The following is a 20,083-nucleotide window of genomic DNA, read 5'->3' as shown; positions in this document are numbered from 1 at the left end:
AAAAAAAAACATATGGCATACTATTTTTGAAACTACACACCTCAAGGAATGTAACAAGCAGTACAGTGAGCCTTAACACCCCACAGGTGTTTGATAGATGTTCATTAAAATGGGATGTGAAAAGGAAAAATTTGTTTTTTACACTAAAATGCTGGGGTTACCCCAAATTGGTAGCAGGAGAAAATGTCGCCGTAAATTTGTAAATACATTTCTTCGGAGTAAGGACATACCTCATATCTGGACGTAAACAGCTCTGCTGGTGCACACTGGTCTCGGAAGGGCAGGAGTGCAGTCAGGGGCCTATGGAGCCAGAACAGCGGGACCCCCCCTCAAGGAGCATTACATGGGGTAAATTACTAAAATGGGGTACAGTGGGCTGTAAAATGATAAAACAGGTTATGTTCCCAGAGCATAGCCAAAACTAAAAATATTCCCACCCAAAACCCTATGCTCTTAATCATCATTCTGGGAATGTGATGTATGTGGCCGTCCCTAACCTGTTGCCTCAAATGCGCACACCGCTCAGGTGGAGAGAGAGCGCTGAGTTTTTTGGGCAATTTAGTGGTTTTATGGGGTTAAAACTTGGAATGTACTCTGGACTTGGTACATTAGGGTCAAATTATGGGAAACTAAAATGAAAAGGGAAAATTTAGTACTGCATGGAAGTGTGATACTCCCTGAAGCAATTCTTAATGCAGAGGCCCGGATGATCTTCACCTGGAAAGTGTTGGCCTGGGACGATCCTGGCACCTATAACTTCAGTTCCTTGGAAACTCCGGTCTGTTCTTTCCCAGTAGCCAAAGATCAGGGCCTTTAGGACTTCTTCTTGGAACTGAAGGTATGTCCCTGTGTTGCCAGCGTTCTGTGACCGTACAAAAGAGTTGTACATGGCAACCTGTACCAAGTAGACTGCAAACTTTTTTGTACCATACCCGTGTTTTGCGCATGGCATTGTATGGCTTGAGGACTTGATCAGAGAGATCAACTCCCCCCATATACTGATTGTAGCCCAGAATACAATTGGGCTTGAGGACCATTGTTGTGCTACCTCGTGCAGGGACAGGTGAGCTGCAGTTACCATGAATTTTGGTCAGCATAAGGACATCCCTCTTATCCTTATACCTAACAAGCAACAGGTTTTCATGGTTAAGGGCACGGGACTCACCCTTGGACATAGGTGTCTGGATCAAATATAGAGAGAGGCCTCTCTGGTTCTTCCGCATGGTCCCACAAGTGGACGTGGATCTGGCGGCAAGGGATGTGAACAGAGGGATTCTGGTATAAAAGTTGTCCACGTAAAGGTGGTAACCCTTATCCATCAATGGGTGCACAAGGTCTCAAACGATTTTCCCGCTAACACCCAGAGTGGGGGGACATTCTGGGGGTTCAATACAGGAATCTTGTCCCTCATATACTCTAAACTTGTAAGTGTACCCGGAGGTACTCTCACAAAGTTTGTAGAGTTTGACGCCATACCGTGCCCGCTTCGAGGGAATATACTGGCGGAAGATGAGTCTCCCCTTAAAACTGATAAGAGACTCATCTACCGAGAGCTCACCGAGGGGTACATAGGCCTCCAAAAACTTGGACCCAAAGTGATCTATGACCGGCCTCACTTTGTAAAGCCGGTAATAGGCAGGATCACTTCGGCAAGGGGGGGTGACACATGCTGCATTATCAGCGTAATGCAGGCATTTCTGAATGGCCTTGGATCGCCTCTGTGCCATGACCATACTGTAAAGCGTGGTCTGGTTGAGGATGTCCCCGCTCCAGTACTGCCTGACACTGGGTTTTTGACCAGGGCCATATGCAGCACGAGGCCCCAAAATGTCCTCATTTCGGCTGCATCAATGGCGTACCATTCATTGGGCCTAGCCAAAAGTGAATCTGGGTGGTGGGCGATGAACTGCTGGGCTTACAGATTTGTCTGCTCCACCATTAGATTGACAAAGCCGTCACTGAAAAAATAACAAAAATAGTTTATTTCAGTGTATCCGGCCGTGTCAATCCGGAATCCTGAGTCGCCAACAAACTCAGGAATCTGATAACCCCGTTACACCCTGATAACACCGTAATATGGGGGGGGAATGCTGCGGACGGAAAAAAAAAGGGGGGCCAAATGCAGTGCCCTGAACCCCTAATAGGGCCTGGGTCATGCTGAAAAATCTGAGGTGGACCCTTGAGGACCTATTAGGGGGTAAGGGGGGGGGGGGTTATATCTTTTTACTTTATTTTTTAACTCCTACCTGTCCCTGCAGATAAAACTCTCCCTGCACTTATGGACACTGGACGACTGTTCTTCAGCCCTGAGGGGCACAGATCTCGGCAGAGGGGGGGGGGGTCCCTGGCTCCTTCTCACAGCTCTGCCCGCTGACTGAACTCGGTGGGCTAGCAGAGCTGCAAGAAGGGGACATTAACCCCTCCTCTGCCGACTGCTATTGGTCGGCGATCGTCCAACCAATAGCAATCGCCACCTCCCCATAGATACAGGAGGTGATTGGGGGTGCATTCGGCGCCCGGCGGGGCCCAAAATTCCCACGGGCGTACAGGTACGCCGTTGGTCCTTAAGTACCAGGGCGTCAAGGCATACCTGTACACCCGTGGTCCCTAAGCGGTTAATGAATGTGCTAATTTAATGATGAACCATATCGCAAAAAAAAGAATTGCATTGCGCGAAAAATTCACTAGCGATATCCAACTTGTTATTATTGAATTAAATACTTTGTACTTCATCCTGAATTCACCAGATTAGACAGAGCTCTATCAGGCAGAGTTAACAGGATGCAAATGGAACTTATTGCTAAAAAAGCCCACAAACTCCAACGGGACCGTATGGATCGGTCTAACGGTACATACACAAATTGGAACAAAAAAAAAAAACAATTCCCACCCAGACCCAACACCTCATCGCCTCCACCGGACACACACACATCCCCCAGATCCACATCGGAGGCTACCCACGTTCAAAACCAGAACGTACTCAAAATCATTCACACCAAAGCCACTCATTCACACACCAACATCCACCAAACCTCGGATCACACACAAAGCATCACGCACCCAACAAACCACACACCTCCCCACCCGCATGCCCCCTCCAGAGGCATTCACCAGCACACCTACCAAGACCAGTTGAACTAACCAATAACCCCTTCCCAGAACTGCAGAGCAGAATCATTCAACTACTGGACGAAGCACTGGAACAAAACATTATTACAAAAACTGAAAGGAAATTCCTACAAGTTAAGAACCTGGCAACCCCATATAACTACCATCTACCAAAATTCCACAAGAATACAGAGAAACCTTCTGGCAGACCAATAATATCTGGAATCAATAACCACACATCCCAACTGTCCCACTACCTTGATCTCATATTACATGACAAAGTACAAGCACTCCCCAGCTATTTGAAAAGTTCCGATGACCTTATCACTCTACTGAGACCGATCAACTGGCAAGACACCTACATCTTCATTACTATGGACATCACCGCACTTTACTCTAACATCCAACATGACATCGGCCACAACTGTATAAAATCTGTCCTAGAAGAAGATCCCACCATTCCTCCACTACAAAAACAATTTCTCATGGACTGTCTCGATCTAGTACTCACAAACAATTACTTACAGTCATATGCCAATCTGATTATGGGAAAATTCGAAGAGCTATATATCACCTCTCAAAACCTGTTCAAAAAACTAGCTGTTTATATTGTGGAATGGGCCTCCGGAACTCATTAATGATTTAATCAACAACATCAACGCAAACAACTGGGGGATCAACTTTACCTCCCACCACTCATCTGACAAAATCGAATTCCTGGATCTGGAAATACTACACAAGGCCGGAAAAATCTATACTATTACCCATTTCAAAAAAGTCGATTCTAAGCTATTTGCCTTTCAACAGTGGTCACCATAAAACATGGAAAACCAATATACCATATAGACAGTACAAAAGGATTAGAAAAAATTGCACAGAACAAACTGATTTTTACAACCAAACCAGAATTGAGAAAGGATGCCCAAAGCCACTCCTACAAGAAGGATACAGGAAAACAAAAAACCTAACGCAGGAGGATTTCTTGAAACTCAAACACAGTGAAAAAACAGCGGGAGAAACAAGCAAAAGATGAGCCAAAAAAAAACAATAACTTCAATAATACTTCCAATTTCACCCATAACCACATCCATGCAGCCTTGGAGAAACATTGGCACATACTACTTGCTGACCCCATTCTAAAAGCCACACTCCCCATAAAACCAAATATCACCTATCGCAGAGAACCCACTTTAAGTAGTATTGTTAGATAGTATTGTGACTATGAAGATACAGAAAGAAGACATCAAAAACCACAATGAACTCTGTCGCACCTAAAGGCATACAAGTGTGGCACAAAAAAATGCTTGTGCTGCCACACCATTTCACACAGAAAAATGCACTTTAATAACCCCCTCACCGATGAAACATTCCCTATAAAATACCATTTAACCTGCAAATCCACATTTGTCATCTATGTGATCACATGCATCTGCGGTAGCCAATATGTAAATAGGACCACCCAAGAACTCCACCTAAGACTGAACAAGCACAGAAACAATATCAAACATGGATTCCTCCTACATGGTCTGTCAAAGCACTGTACGGAAAAACATCCAGACAATAAAAATCCGATTACATCTGTCCTATCGATTATATCCCTGACCACAATCCAAACAGATTTCAAACACTGGTAAAAAGAGAAATGTACTGGATCTTCAAACTTTGTACCCTCCAGCCTCATGGGCTTAATGAAGCCACCGAGCTCATAAAATAACCTGTCCATTTTTTGTCCACTCGCTCACCCCAATACAACCATACCACCTACCATTATCCAGTCCAATAGACCCTCTCTGGATTTAACTCTACTACACCATTCTTTTACATTGTCCCTTATCAGCCAAAATATGGACCTTCCATACACCAGCTATCCATCATCATCAATATCTACATCATGGCTACACTACAACCCTCCCATACGTTTGCTTCTGCGGCCACCTACTGCCATACTCTAGTATAACATTCAAGCCAGCTTTGCACCCACGCACAAAGTACTAGGGGGAGATTTGTCACAACCTGTCCAGAGGAAAAGTTGCTGAGTTGCTCATAGCAACCAATCAGAGCGCTTCTTTAATTTTTCACAGGCCTTTTCAAAAATGAAAAAAAGCTATCTGGTTGCTATGGGCAACTAAGCAACTTTTCCTCTACACAGGTTTTGATAAATCTCCACCCTAGTTCCTATGCCTCTGTTTACATTCCCACATCAATTAACACAGATATGTCCATCTCAAACCTAGATCTCCATATATGATCACCTCATTGACCCAGTGACCTACTTTGGTGTAAACAAACTAAAGTTCAATCACATTGGCAGCCCATCCCTGCCTTGGGGTCTCCCATACATCATCTAGCCTCGCATACTCCTGCTCAGCATCAGCACTATCACCTTCTCTTAACATAGGCTACACAGAGCCTATTAGTTTCAATGGGTAAAAATCCTTTGATGTTAACTCCTTGGGGACGAAGGGCGTATGCATACGCCCTCGCAACCCGTCACTTAAGGACAGAGGGCGTATCCATACGCCCTCGGCATTTCCGATCACTGCCGCTCGCCGGGAGGTGATCGGACCGGGATGCCTGCTGATATCTATCAGCAGGCATCCCGTGGCAATGCCTATGGGGGTCCTGAGACCCCCCCATATCGGCGATCGCAGCAAATCACAGGTCAATTCAGACCTGCGATTTGCCGCGACCCGATCTCCCGGAAAATAAGACTGATCGGAGCTGTCAGAGACAGCTCCGACCAGCCTAAAGCATAGGAGCGAGGTGGCAGTGTTGCCACCCCCTCCTATCTCCTGCCATTGGTCGGTCAGGCTGACCACCAATGGCAGGAGGGGGGCGGGGGGGTTAGAGTTCATTTCCCCCCGCTCTGCGCACCGATCGAAGTCGGTACAGAGCGGGGGGAACACGGGTAGCGAGGGGGACATGGCCCGGCCTACCCGGACCTGCGGAGACGGCGGCATCCCGGAGCAGCGGCGGCAAGAGGAAGAGCGGCAGCCGTAAAGTGCGGCTGAGACGGCTGCAGTGAAGATCGCGATAAGTGATCTTCACTGTGGCCTTCTAAAAGCTGCAAAATTACAACTCCCAGCATGCCCAGACAGCCAAAGGCTGTCTGGGCATGCTGGGAGTTGTAGTTTTGCAACATCTGGAGGGTCACAGTTTGGAGACCACTGTGTAGTGGTCTCTAAACTGTGGTCCTCCAGATGTTGCAAAACTACAACTCCCAGCATGCACTGACTGTCTGGGCATGCTGGGAGTTGTAGTTTTGCAACATCTGAAGTGGCACAGTTTGGAGACCACTATATGGTGGTCTCCAAACTGTAGCCCTCCAGATGTTGCAAAACTACAACTCCCAGCATGCCCAGACAGTCAGGGATGCTGGGCGTGTAGTTCTGCAATATCTGGCCCTTCAGATGTTGCAGAACTACAACTCCCAGCATGCCTGGACAGTCTGGGCATGCTTGGAGTTGTAGTTTTGCAACATCTGAAGGGCTACAGTTTGGAGGCCACTGTTCTTCCCCAGTTGTTGCATAACTACAACTCCTAGCATGCCCAGACTGTCCAAGCATGCTGGGAGTTGTCTTGCAACAGCTGGAGGCACATGGGTTGGAATCACTGAGCTAGAGTCAGTTTTCTAACTCAGTGGTTCCCCACCAGTGTGTCTACAGCTGTTGTAAAACTACAACTCCCAGCATGTACGGTCTGTCAGTGCATTCTGGGAGTTGTCATTTTGCCACAGCTGAAGGTTTGGGGTGCCCCCCCCCCCCCCCCATGTGAATGTAATGAAAAACGTCTCATACAGCAGTGTTTCCTAAACGGCGCCTCCAGCTGTGGCAAAAACACAACTCCCAGTGTTGCCGGACAGCCATAGACTGTCCTGGCAGGCTGGGAATCTTGCAATAGCTCGAGGCACCCTGTGGGAGACACTGCTGTAGGGTTTTGGTGGAGACAAGCCCCATCCTTGTAACCGGGTCCACCCCTACTGCAAATTCCTTATTCAGGCCTCAAATGTGCATGGCGCTCTCTCACTTCAGAGCCCTGTCGTATTTAAAGGCAACAGTTTTAGGGCCACATATGGGGTATCTCCGTAATCGGGAGAAATTGCGTTACAAATATTGGGGGAATTTTTCTCCCATTACCCTTTGTAGAAATTGTAAATTTGGGGAAAAACCTGCACTTTAGTGAAAAATTTTTTTTTTCATTTACACATCCGAATTTAACGAAAAGTCATCAAACACCTGTGGGGTGTTAAGGCTCACCGGACCCCTTGTTACGTGCCTTGAGGGGTGTAGTTTCCAAAATAGTATGCCATGTGTTTTTTTTTTTTTTGCTGTTCTGGCACCAAAGGGGCTTCCTAAATGCGACATGCCCCCAAAAACCATTTCAGCAAAACTCACTCTCCAAAATCCCATTGTCGCTCCTTCCCTTCTGAGCCCTCTACTGTGCCCGCCAAACTCTTGACATACACATATGAGGTATTTCCATACTCGAGAGAAATTGGGTTACAAATTTTGGGGGGCTTTTTCTCCTTTTACCCCTTGTATAATGTCAAAAACTGGGTCTACAAGAACATGCGAGTGTAAAAAATTAAGATTTTGGAATTTTCTCCTTCACTGCTATTCCTGTGAAACACCTAAAGGGTTAACAAACTTACTGAATGTCATTTTGAATACTTTGGGGGGTGCAGTTTTTATAATGGGGTAATTTATGGGGTATTTCTAATATGAAGGCCCTTCAAATCCACTTCAAAACTGAACTGGCCCCTAAAAAATTCCGATTTTGAAAATTTTGTGAAAAATTGGAAAATTGCTTCTGAACTTTTAAGCCCTCTGATGTTTTCCAAAAGTTAAAACATGTCAACTTTATGATGCAAACATAAAGTAGACATATTGTATATGTGAATCAAAATATTATTTATTTAGAATGCTTATTTTCCTTACAAGCAGAGAGCTTCAAAGTTAGAAAAATGCCAAATTTTCAATTTTTTAATAAAATTTTGGAATGAAATGATGCAAGTATCAACAAAAATTTACCACTAACATAAAGTAGAATATGTCACGAAAAAACAATCTCGGAATCAGAATGAAAAGTAAAAGCATCCCAGAGTTATTAATGCTTAAAGTGACAGTGGTCAGAATTGCAAAAAATGCTCCCGTCCTTAGGGTTATAATGGGCTCCGTCCCCAAGGAGTTAAAGTTACCTTCCACAAGTTATGAACGCAATGGCAGGGTGCGAGCCCCGGGGCGGGATGAAGCCACACCTGACCCTGTGACGCACACTCCCGCCAAAATTTGAATTTACTATGATGAATAAATATAGTTGTTGTACTGCACCCCTGTAATGGACCTGAGGAAGGAGGACACACCTCCGAAACGCGTTGTCCTAAACTGTATTGCCTTTATGCTGTCGATTAAGACAATACTGAAAAATACATTTTGCCTTCCCCTGGATCAGCATATTAGGGCTTTGGGTTGAATTTGTCTTTTTTCATCCTTATAAACTATGTAATTATGTAACTATGAGTCATCATCATATTGACCTCACATCATAAGTGGGGTCAATTTGGATTCCTGGGCGGTCAACAAACCCAGGAATCTGTGGCTCATAACATCCGGAACTGGGGTACAGGCGGCATATGGGAAAATTGTATGGGGACAATGTTGCTTATATCGGGGACCTCTACTGGCATTGCCCTGCAGCGCTGCCTTCTAGGGTCTCATTATCACTGGATGATGAAGAGAGGAAAGAGGAAGAAAGCGGGGTCTTCCTCTCCTCCCTTACTGGTGGACTTTGTTGGAGGCAAGAGTGGCACTTGCCTCCTCCACCAAAAATACCCCACGACAGTGTTTCCCAAACAGTGAACCTCCAGCTGTTAAAAAACTACAACTCCCAGCATGACTGGCCAATAAAAAAATGTCCTGCCATGCTGGGAGTTGTAGTTTTGCAACAGCCGGAGGCTAGCTGTTTGGTACACGATGCGCTACGGGTCATTTTTAATTTTTATTGAAGGGGGGAGGGGGGTAACAGTGTAAAGGTGTCTGTATATGTAGTGTTTCGCTCTTTATTTTATACTGGTGTAGTGTAGTGTTTTTAGGGTATGTGTACACAGTTGGGTTTACAGCGCGTTTCCCACTGGAAGGCAGAAAATTCACAGCGGGAAACTCACTGCAAATCCCCGCCCGTGTGAATGTACCCTGAATTTTTGCAACAACTGGAGGTAAACCTCCAGCTGTTGCAAACCTACAACTCCCAGCACTCAGTTAGAGACCGTTCATACTGGGAGTTGTAGTTCTGCAACAGCTGTAGGCACACTGGTGGGGAAACACAGAGTTAGGTAACAGACTAACTCAGTGTTTCCCCACCAGCATGCCTCCAGCTGTTGTCAAACTACAACTCCCAATATGCACGGTCTGTCAGTGCATGCTGGGAGTAGTAGTTCTGTAACTGCTAGAGGCACACTGACATCGGAAGAACGCAGGGCGTACAGTTATGCGCCCTTATCTACCAAGACGCAAGGGGTGAAGGGGTTAAACATGCTTATATCGTAATGAGCAGTACAATACAATTTTTTTAAAGAGCAGTACAATATTAGAAAAGCATCTAAATATGGGTATCATTTTAATCGTATTGACCCACAGAATAAAGAAAACATGTCATTTTTATGTTTAATGTTTTTATATTTAAGTTAGCTAAATTGCAGCTTTCAATTTGCCCATACAAATAATATTTTTTTTGTTTTGCCCAACATTTTATGGTAAAATGAGTGATGTCATTACAAAGGACAATTGGTCGTGCAAAAAGCAAGACCTCATATAGGTCTGTTAATGGAAATATAAATTATTTTTTAGAAGGCAAGGAGGAAAAAACGAAAATGCAAAAATAAAACTGGCCTGGTCCTTAAGGCCAAAATATAATGTGTCTTTGAGGAGTTAAATGTTAAAGAGGCACTGTCATTGTTAAAAACTTTTCATATATTGCAGGACTCATTATAATATGACATTTCACAATATACACCTGTTAAAAAATTTAATTTTTAATTTTCTCCTGAAATTCAAGCTCAAAATAGCCACCACTAGGGGTCGCCTGTCTTTTACCCAGACAGACTAGTCTAGATTTTACAGCATACTGGATACTGGCCGTAAAGCATACCGGTATCCAGTATAGGAGATTTCTATTGTATATGCAAAACTACAGATAAAGGATGTGTGGACATGCTGGGAGCTGTAGTTTTACAACAGCTGGAGGAAACACTGCTCTAACACAGTTATTTACAAACATTGCAGCTTCAGTTGTTACTAAACTACAACTCCCAGCATGCTGAAATAGTCAAAGCTTTCTCAGACTCCTGAATGACAAAGAAGTTGATCAGACATTCAGGAGTCTGTGAAAGATGAATGACACACATAGTGACAGCTATGCTGATTAGCATCAAGCTTTACTAGGAGAAGATAAAACAGATAAAAATGCTGTACTTTTATCTAAAAAATCCTTGAACTAATTTTATAAAGATTTATTATTATATTTATACATTTTATCCTGTTATGAATTCACCATAATGTCTTCTGGTTACTGCAGGCAAGCTCCAAGTATCTTCCTCTGACACATGACACAGCATAAAACCAGAGAGGAAAGGGTTACAGAGTAGAGAGTACTGATTGGCTGACTGCACAGGCTTGCTCCTTTGAGGGAGACAGACTGACACGCCCCCTCCAGCCTGCACAATGAAAAAGTACCGTAACTCACCAGCAGATAAATGCTTATATCTCTGGATATATAGGTCCGAGACACATAAAAATCATATGCACATGATCAGGATTGGGTCCTGAGTAACATATCACTTTTTTTCTTTTTTTTTGCACTATGACAGGTACGCTTTAAGTTTTAGTGTTTCTGTGATATCTTACAGTTAAGGTCAGGCAGCATGGGCCGTAGATACTTAAAGGGGTACTCTGGTGGAAAAACAATTTTTTTTTTCTTTTTTAAATCAACTGGTGCCAGAAAGTTAAACATATTTGTAAATTACTTCTATTAAAAAATCTTAATCCTTCCAGTACTTATTAGCTGCTGAATGCTACAGAGGAAATTCCTTACTTTTTGGAACACTGATGACATCACGACCACAGTGCTCTCTGTCCATTTTAGCAACCATGCATTGCAGATGCATTGCAGATGCATTTCAGATGCATTGCAGATGTATGCTAAGGGCAGCATGGTGGCTCAGTGGTTAGCCTTGCAATGCTGGGGACTTGGGTTCAAATCCCACTAAGGGCAACAATAAAGACTTATTATTATAATAACGTCAGCAGAGAGCAGTGTGTTCGTGATGTCATCAGAGAGCATTCCAAAAAGAAAATAATTTCCTCTGTAGTATTCAGTAGCTAATAAATACAGGAAGGATTAAGATTTTTTAATAGAAGTAATTTACAAATATGTTTAACTTTCTGGCACCAGTTGATTTAAAAAAGAAAAAAAATTGATTTTCCACCGGAGTACCCCTTTAAGAACAGTGAACAGCAGGTGCTGCTGCAGGACAGATAGTCTCCAGCCCTTCTGCAAATATAGTGTGAGGGTTAAAGCGCACCTGTCAGATGCCACAAAAAAAAACAACACAAAACTGTTATATGTTACTCAGTACCTCATCCTGATCATACACATGTAATGTTTAATGTCTCTATCACTAAAAAATAACATGTTATAGCTGCTCAATGTCTTTTCCATCATGTCAAAGGGAGGGGAGTTTCCTTCTCTTGCCTGCACTGTGATGACTCCTCCCCCTCCCTCACTGCTGGCTCACAGCCCTGCTCTGTAACCCCTTTCTCTCTGGATTTATGCTGTACACACACAAACACAATGATTATTGGGGATTGCCTGTACTCTACCACCCAAGACAATATGGTGACTGTGTAAATTATATCTTCCTGTCTTCTTCTGGATCAACTCAGTAAGGACTCATTAGGGATATAGGCTGCTCTTGATGGACTCTGGTCTTTTTTCCACCTTATGAACTATGTGAGTATTCATGTGTGTCATCCTTAGCCAGTCATGTAAATGCTGGGACTTGTAGTTTTGGAATAGTTGGAGGTACAGTGTTTGGATAACTCATTTTTGCAGCAGTGTTGCCTTCAGCTGTGAGCCTACAGCTTTCGCAAAACTACAACTCTCAGCATGCCCAGACATTCTTTGACTGTCCATGCATGCTTGGAGTTGTAGTTTTACAACAGCTGGAGTAGGGATCGACCGACTATCGGTTCGGCCGATATTCATGATTTTGGGCTTTATCGGTATCGGCAATTACCTTGCCGATAATCCGATAATGCCCCTCGCACCCCCCACCGCACCACGACCGCTCCCCCCCACAGACCCACCCCACCGCACCGCCCTGGCCCCATTGCCTCCCCCTCCCCAGTGGCCGGGGTCCACGCTACTTCTGGCTTGTGCTGCGTCCTGCGTTAAGCTGTGCGCAAAAACGAGTGACGTCCTCAACGCGACGTCACCGTAAGTGCGCACAGTGACAGCTCCGGAGCCAGATGTAGAGTGGACCCCGGGAACAGGTAATTAAAAACCGGGGATGGAGGCGGCAATGGGGCCGGGGCGGTGCGGTGGGGGGGTGCGACGCAGTGCGGTGGGCGTTCGCGGTGGCAGGACTCAGGAGGACCCCCGGACAGGCAGGGGGAGAGAAGCGGGTGGCGGCGGCCTATGGCACCGCAAAAGCCGCTGCAGTTCATTGATTTAAAGTGCCCGCTTTAAATCAATGATCTGCAGCGGTGTCGCTGGGGGGGGGGGGAGAAGATAAATAGCCGATAACTTATACTGGAATATCGGTATAATTTATCGGCTATCGGCCCTAACCTCCACAGAATATCAGTATCGGCCCTAAAAAATCGGTCGATCCCTAAGCTGGAGACACATGTTTGTTAAAACTCTGTGTTATAGCAGTGTTGCTCTTATGTCCATGACCCCTGGACACGCTCATGCTGCTGTGGGACTCATCAGTGTCCCAGGAGGTATGAGGACCCCCAGTGGTGGGATTTAAAGGGGTACTCCAGTGGAAAACAATTTGTAAAATCAACTGGTGCCATAACGTTAAACAGATTTGTAAATTACTTCTTTTGAAAAATCTTAATCTTTCCAGTATTTATCAGCTGCTGTATGCTCTACAGGAAGTTGTATTTCTTTCTGAAATTCTTTTCTGTCTGACTGCTATCGGACAGGAGAGAACACAGAGGAGTACTATCAGACAGGAGAGAGCACAGAGGAGTACTATCAGACAGGAGAGAGCACAGAGGAGTACTATCAGACAGGAGAGAGCACAGAGGAGTACTATCAGACAGGAGAGAGCACAGAGGAGTACTATCAGACAGGAGAGAGCACAGAGGAGTACTATCAGACAGGAGAGAGCACAGAGGAGTACTATCGGACAGGAGAGAACACAGAGGAGTACTATCAGACAGGAGAGAGCACAGAGGAGTACTATCAGACAGGAGAGAACAGAGGAGTACTATCAGACAGGAGAGAGCACAGAGGAGTACTGTCAGACAGGAGAGAGCACAGAGGAGTACTATCAGACAGGAGAGAGCACAGAGGAGTGCTATCAGACAGGAGAGAGCACAGAGGGGTACTATAAGACAGGAGAGAGCACAGAGGAGTACTATCAGACAGGAGAGAGCACAGAGGAGTACTATCAGACAGGAGAGAGCACAGAAGAGTACTATCAGACAGGAGAGAGCACAGAGGAGTACTATCATACAGGAGAGAGCACAGAGGAGTACTATCAGACAGGAGAGAGCACAGAGGAGTACTATCAGACAGGAGAGAGCACAGAGGAGTACTATCAAACAGGAGAGAGCACAGAGGAGTGCTATCAGACAGGAGAGGGCACAGAGGAGTACTATCAGACAGGAGAGAGCACAGAGGAGTACTATCATACAGGAGAGAGCACAGAGGAGTACTATCAGACAGGAGAGAGCACAGAGGAGTACTATCAGACAGGAGAGAGCACAGAGGAGTACTATCAAACAGGAGAGAGCACAGAGGAGTGCTATCAGACAGGAGAGGGCACAGAGGAGTACTATCAGTCAGGAGAGAGCACAGAGGAGTACTATCAGACAGGAGAGAGCACAGAGGAGTACTATCAGACAGGAGAGAGCACAGAGGAGTACTATCAGACAGGAGAGAGCACAGAGGGGTACTATAAGACAGGAGAGAGCACAGAGGAGTACTATCAGACAGGAGAGAGCACAGAGGAGTACTATCAGACAGGAGAGAGCACAGAAGAGTACTATCAGACAGGAGAGAGCACAGAGGAGTACTATCATACAGGAGAGAGCACAGAGGAGTACTATCAGACAGGAGAGAGCACAGAGGAGTATTATCAGACAGGAGAGAGCACAGAGGAGTACTATCAAACAGGAGAGAGCACAGAGGAGTGCTATCAGACAGGAGAGGGCACAGAGGAGTACTATCAGTCAGGAGAGAGCACAGAGGAGTATTATCAGTCAGGAGAGAGCACAGAGGAGTGCTATCAGACAGGAGAGAGCACAGAGGAGTATTATCAGTCAGGAGAGAGCACAGAGGAGTACTATCAGACAGGAGAGAGCACAGAGGAGTACTATCAGACAGGAGAGAGCACAGAGGAGTACTGTTTGTAGCACATTAGTATATGTGAGGAGGGAAACTTTTCAAGATTGGTGGTACCATGTCGGCCATTTTGAAGTCGGCCATTTTGAATCCAACATTTGTTTTTTCAATAGGAAGAGGGTCATGTGCTTGCTTTTAATGTACCGTATTTATCGGGGTATACCACGCACCGGCCTATAACACGCACCCTCATTTTACCAAGGATATTTGGGTAAAAAAAGTTTTTTATCCAAATATCCATGATAAAATGAGGGTGCGTGTGTGCGCGTGTATACCCCGATATACCCCCAGGAAAGGCAGGGGGAGAGAGGCCGTCGCTGCCCGCTTCTCTCCCCCTGCCTTTCTGGGGTCTAGAGCGCTGCTGTCGGCCCTTTTCACCCCCTGGTTATCGGCGCTGCTGCCCGTTCTGTCCCACTGACTATCGGTGCCGGCGCCGATAGCCAGGGGGAGAGAAGCGGCGCCGACAGCCAGGGGGAGAGAAGGGGCAGCGGCACCCATTGCCGGCGCCGCTGCCCCGTTGCCTCCCCCCATCCCCGGTGGCATAATTACCTGAGTCGGTTCCGCGCTGCTCCAGGCCTGAGTCGGGTCCGTGCTGCTCGGGTCCGCGCTGCTCCGCTGCTCCAGGCCTCCATCGTTGCTATGCGCTGAACGGCGCGGCGCATGACGTCAGAGCGCCGCGCCGTGCATAGCAACGACGCTGCGGACCCGACTCAGGTAATTATGCCACCGGGGATGGGGGGAGGCAACGGGGCAGCGGCGCCGGCAATGGGTGCCGCTGCCCCTTCTCTCCTCCTGGCTGTCGGCGCCGCTTCTCTCCCCCTGGCTATCGCCGGCACCGATAGTCAGGGGGACAGAACGGGCAGTGGCGCCGATAACCAGGGGGTGAAAAGGGCCGACAGCAGCGCTCTAGACCCCAGGAAAGGCAGGGGGAGAGAAGCGGGCAGCGACGGCCTCTCTCCCCCTGCCTTTCCTGGGGGGGTATCGGCGTATAACACGCACATAGACTTTAGGCTAAAAATTTTAGCCTAAAAAGTGCGTGTTATACGCCGATAAATACGGTAACTTTATTCTTTCATGAGTTATTTACATGTTTCTGACCACTTATAAAATGTGTCCAATGTGCTGTCCATTGTGTTGGATTGTCAATGCAACCCTCTTCTCCCACTCTTTACACACTGATAGCAACACCGCAGGAGAAATGCTAGCACAGGCTTCCAGTATCCGTAGTTTCAGGTGCTGCACATCTCGTATCTTCACAGCATAGACAATTGCCTTCAGATGACCCTAAAGATAAAAGTCTAAGGGGGTCAGATCGAGAGACCTTGGGGGCCATTCAACTGGCCCACGACGACCAATCCACTTTCCAGGAAACTGTTCATCTAGGAATGCTCGGACCTGACACCCATAATGTGGTGGTGCACCATCTTGCTCGAAAAACTCAGGGAATGTGCCAGCTTCAGTTCATAAAGAGGGAAACACATCATTATGTAGCAATTTTGCATATCCAGTGGCCTTGAGGTTTCCATTGATGAAGAATGGCCCCACTATCTTTGTACCCCATATACCACACCATACCATCAATTTTTGTGTTCCAACAGTCTTAGAGGGATCTATACAATGTGGGTTAGTGTCAGACCAATAGCGGTGGTTTTGCTTGTTAACTTCACCATTCACATAAAAGTTTGCCTCATCACTGAACAAAATCTAAACTGAGGGTCCTGTTCCAATTTTAGTTTTGCCCACTCTGCAGAACCTGAAGCTACGGATACTGCAAGCCTGTGCTAGCATTTCTCCTGCGGTGTTGCTATCAGTGTGTGAAGAGTGGTAGAAGAGGGTTGCATTGACAATCCAACACAATGGGCAGCACATTGAACACATTTTATAAGTGGTCAGAAACTTGTAAATAACTCATGAAAGAATAAAGTTACGTTAAAACCAAGCACATCATTGTTTTTCTTGTGAAATTCACAATAAGTTTGATGTGTCACATGACCCTCTTCCTATTGAAAAAACAAAAGTTGGATTCAAAATGGCCAACTTCAAAATGGCTGCCATGGTCACCACCCATCTTGAAAAGTTTCCACCCTCACATATACTAATGTGCCACAAACAGGAAGTTAATATCACCAACCATTCCCATTTTATTAAGGTATATCCATATAAATGGCCCACCCTGTATATTAGAAAGGTTAATGTTTTGACAAGATGTACAACATAGAAAATGTTTTTTGAATCTGACAGTGCTCATTTAAAGGGGTGTACCAGAGAATCTGTTTTCTATTTACCCATGCTCAGGGTGCAGTTAAAGGGGTACTTCGGAGGGGAAAAATGTTTTTTAAATCAACTGGGCCAGAAAATTATACATATCTGTTCATTACTTCAATTTAAAAACCTTAGTCCTTCCAGTACTTATCAGCTGCTGTATGCTCTAAGAAAGTTGTGTAGTTCTTTCCAGTCTGACCACAGTGCTCTCTGCTGACACGTCTGTCGTGTCAGGAACTGCCTAGAGAATGATCAAATCCCCATAGCAAACCACACCTGCCCCAGACAGTTCCTGACTTGGACAGAAGTGGCAGCAGTGAGCACTGTGGTCAGACTGGACTACACAACTTCTGGAGCATACAGCAGCTGATAAATACAAGAAGGCTTAAGATTTTTAAATAGAAGTAATTTACAAATCTCTATGGGGGAGATTTATCATAACTGGTGCAGAGGAAAAGTTGACCAGTTGCCCATAGCAGCCAATCAGATCACTTCTTTCATTCTTAACAAAGCCTCTGAAAAATAAAAGAATCAATCTGATTGGTTGCTATGGGCAACTGGTCAACTTTTACAGTGAGGACATGCTGGGAGTTGTATTCGTGCGGCAGGGGCGGGAGATGTCAGGGTGGGTGACAATAAATTTACTAACCTATTTTTTGTGTTTTATTTTTCCTTCTCATTTCATTTTTATTTGTTTAATGTCAAAGGAGAACTGCCACGTAAATTTTTTAAGTCCCCCTGTGCCCGGGCTGCAAAAACATAAAAAACAACCTTTAACTCACCTTCATATGTTCCCCGTTGTGGAGATATCGGCGTCCCGTTCCTCCAATGCTGCTGGCTTCTTAGGCTTGAAATGTCACAGTACAGGCAGCGTATTGCCGACAGCAGCGATGTCCCGCGTCGGCCGGTGATGGGCTGAGTGCACGGTCATGCAAGGAGCCCGGGCCCATCTTCTCCCTGCTTCCCGAACTCCTTACATGACAGTGCGCTCAGCCTATCACCAGCCGAGGCAGGACATCGCTGCAGCCAGCGATACGCTGCCTGCACTGTAACGTTTCAAGCCTAAGAAGCCAGAAGCACCAGATGAATGCTGATATGTCCGCAACTGGGAACATAGGAAGGTGAGTCAAAGTTTGTTTTTTATGTTTTTGCAGCCTGGGCACAGGGGGACTTAAAAAATGTATGCCGCAGTTCTCCTTTAATGAAATGGTTATCAAGAGCTTGTGGGGGGGGAGTGTTTTTTGTAATAAAAGTTTTTTAAACATGTTGTGCCTTTTTTTTATTTATTTTTTATTACTTTGCAGGCTTAGTAGTGGAAGCTGTCTTATAGAGGGAGTCCATTACTAGGCTGGGGCTTAAAGTTAGCCCCAAAAACAGCTAGTGCTAACCCCCAATTATTACCCCTGTACCCAGTGCCACAGGGGTGCCGGGAAGAGCCGGTACCAACAGGCCAAGAGCATCAAAAATGGCACTCTTGGGCCTAGGCGATAAGCTGGCATTATTTACGCTGAAGAGGGCCAGTAACAATGGTCTTCACTCACCCTGGTAACGTCAGGCTGTTGCTTGGTTGGTATCGGTCTAAGACCGACACCCGTGTGGCGGTGGGTACTGGGGTATTAACAGGGGGTTAGCGCTAGCTGTTTTTGAGGCTAACGCTAAGCCCCAGCTTAGTAATGGACTCTGTCTATAAGACGGCTTCCACTAATAAGCCTGTAAAGTAAATAAAATAAAAAACACGTTTATAAAAATTTTATTCAAAAAAACACTCCCCCACAAGCCCTCAGTAACCATTTTATTAATATTAAACCAAAAAAAGTCTAAAGTAGTCCTCTACATACATGGATCTGAAATTAGAAGAAAATAAAAACAAACAAAAAATGGGTTAGTACATTTATGGGACAAAAGTGGTAAAAAAATATAAAACACACACACACATATATATGGCTTGAGAAAGGCTTCATTGTGAGGCTGAAACGTCGCATTTGACTTGATGGGTGAATAAACACACCTTTTTTCTGCTATTGGAGTGCCTCTTTCCTTTTTTTTGGAGGTATATATATATATATATATATATATATATATATGTATATATATAAAACTCAATGTGTGTGTGTGTGTATGTATCTATATATATAAAACTCAACGTGTATGTGTATGTATGTATGTATGTGTGTATGTATGTATGTATGTATGTGTGTATGTTCCAGCATCACGTTCAAACGGCTAAAGATATTAACATGAAACTTGGCACACATGTTACTTATATGTCAACAACAAACATAGGCTAGGTGATTTAACCCTTACTCACCCCTATTTGCCAGGGGTGGGGTTTATGTTTAAAGTCCCATACAAGTCTATGGGAAATATATGTTACTGCATAACTTCCAAACGGCGGAAGATATTTCCATAATAATTGGTCACATGTTACTTATATGTCCACTTAAAACATTGGATACTTAATATAACCCTTAACCCCCCCCCCCCCATTTGTGAGGGTTTTTTGTTTAAAGTCCAATGCAAATCAATGGAAAATGTATGTTCCCACATAACTTCCGTACGGCTGGAGATATTTCAATACCTGGTAAACATATTACGGGTCGGGATAGGAGGACGGGATAGGAGGTCGGGATAGGAGGTCGAGATAGGAGGTCGGGATAGGAGGTCGGGATAGGAGGACGGGATAGGAGGACAGGATAGGAGGCCGGGATAGGAGGACGGGATAAGAGGTCGGGATAGGAGGTCGGGATAGGAGGTCGGAATAGGAGGTCGGGATAGATGGAGGGGATAGGATGTCGGGATAGGAGGACGGGATAGGCGGTCGGGATAGGAGGACGGGATAGGAGTTTGAGATAGGAGGACGGGATAGGAGTTCGAGATAGGAGGTTGGGATAGATGGACGGGATAGGAGGACGGGATAGGAGGACGGGATAGGAGGTCGGGATAGGAGGTCGGGAAAGGAGGTCGGGAAAGGAGGATGGAATAGGAAGACGGGATAGGAGGACGGGATAGGAGGTCGTGATAGGAGGTCGGGATATGACAACAATATATGAGGATGGGATATGAAGTCCAAAGCTTCCTC

General features: G+C 45.5%; 1 protein-coding gene across 3 annotated transcripts in view; it reads left to right on the top strand.

The window, feature by feature from the left end:
- CAMLG (calcium modulating ligand) overlaps positions 1-20,083 on the top strand; it is a 134,022-nt gene that overhangs the window by 66,332 nt on the left and 47,607 nt on the right. The window lies entirely within an intron of this gene.

The sequence above is a fragment of the Hyla sarda genome, chromosome 4 (assembly GCF_029499605.1).
Source record: "Hyla sarda isolate aHylSar1 chromosome 4, aHylSar1.hap1, whole genome shotgun sequence".
Lineage (NCBI taxonomy): Eukaryota > Metazoa > Chordata > Amphibia > Anura > Hylidae > Hyla > Hyla sarda.
This window is presented reverse-complemented; position numbering and strand designations above follow the sequence as displayed.